Here is a 1,587-nt window from a genome sequence, read left to right on the forward strand (position 1 = left end):
AGTCTCATGCAGTTACATTGGGCTCACCCAGATAATCCAGGATAATCTTCCTATCTTAAGGTCAGTTGATTAGCAACCCGAATTCCATCTGCAAAATCCCTTCCCAGCAGTACATAGATTAGTGTTTGATTGGCAAACCAAGGAGTTGGGGTCTTGGTGGGTGGGAGAAGAACATGTAGGCAGTAGGGAGTTACTCAAAGAGAGTCAATCCAGGTGCTAGGTGAATAGCTAGCCTAAATTAGTGCTGGTATGCTAAGGCCAATTCTGTGGTGATGCGGTTTCTGACTTGGTGTTTATTATACCTCCTCTGCTTGGAAGTGGGACTAATTCCCTGAATCCAGGGATAGTCTGGACCTTTAAGTGGGAATTAAATATATAAAGTATAGCAGACATTGTAGTTTCCCACCCACTTCCCCTTGGCACTCATCTTTCCTGAATAATCCAGTTTCTTTAGTTTTTATATCACACTTGTTCCTTCACTCTTTAAACTGATACCCCATACATGGAGACTTCACTTACTTGAATAATAATTATGATTATTAATCTAGCAGCTACCCTTGATTGGCCACTTCACACCAGAGGCAATACAAAGAACTTTGAACATATCATGTCATTTGATTACCATAACATCATTAAGAAATAGGTTTTACTATCCCTATATTACAGATGAGGAGACTGAGGCTTAGAGAGTTTAAATAACTTGCCTAAGATCTCATAGCCTGTAAGTGGTAGAACTAGGACCCAAACTTAGGTCTATCTAGCTTCAAAGTCGATGTTCTTGGCTACCATATTGCCTCTGCTATAAATAACAAAACCGTTGCATTCTTTTTAATCCACTGCTTGGGATCACTCGTGTGCCACACTATGTCATATGCAGCTGTGGACACCAGCTCTAAGATCACCACCATGGACTTAAAGGAGAAGAAGGAAGTTGTGGAGGAGGCAGAGAATGGAGGAGACACACCTGCTAGAGGGAACACCAGTGAGGGACATGGAGAGCAGGATGTAGACAAAGAAGGGGAAGCAAGCGACAGGGAAAAGGAGGAGGAATAAGGCAGTGGTGAGGAATAGGATAGAGAGGAAGACAAGGAGGCTAGGGTAGCAAAAGGACAGCCGAAGATGGTGAGGATGATGCTGCTGACACGAAGAAGCAAAAGACTGGTGAGGAGCAGAAAAGGAAAAGTTAAACAAAAAATAAAGAAAGAAAGAAAATAAAGAAAAGAAAAGAAAAGCCACCGTGATCTATTTACCATCCACTCCCCATCTCAGACTCTAAACGTGGTCAACTCTGAGTAGACAGTCCTGCAGCCAGCCCACCTTGGGCAGCGCCACCCACAGATGACATGCATTCTCCACCACCCAACCAAAACCACAATGTGAATTTGAAACAGGGGAGGAAAAAAGAACCAAAATTTCCATGGCCCTGCATTTTTTCCTAAAATTACTTTAAAAAGGAAAATTTGTAATTTTTATTTACATTTCATATTTTTGTACATATTGTTAAGTGTCAGCCATTTTTAATTATCTCAGATGACCAAATCTGCCTTCACAGTGTTTTCTGTCCTACCTCTGACTTTCCTTGTGGTA

At 41.7% G+C, this 1,587-nt stretch overlaps 1 pseudogene; it reads left to right on the forward strand.

The window, feature by feature from the left end:
• The first annotated feature begins 864 nt into the window (after positions 1 to 864).
• Positions 865 to 1,187, forward strand: LOC103554478 (prothymosin alpha-like; annotated as a pseudogene).
• Positions 1,188 to 1,587: the final 400 nt, after the last annotated feature.

Source organism: Equus przewalskii, chromosome 23, assembly GCF_037783145.1.
Source record: "Equus przewalskii isolate Varuska chromosome 23, EquPr2, whole genome shotgun sequence".
Taxonomy (NCBI): domain Eukaryota; kingdom Metazoa; phylum Chordata; class Mammalia; order Perissodactyla; family Equidae; genus Equus; species Equus przewalskii.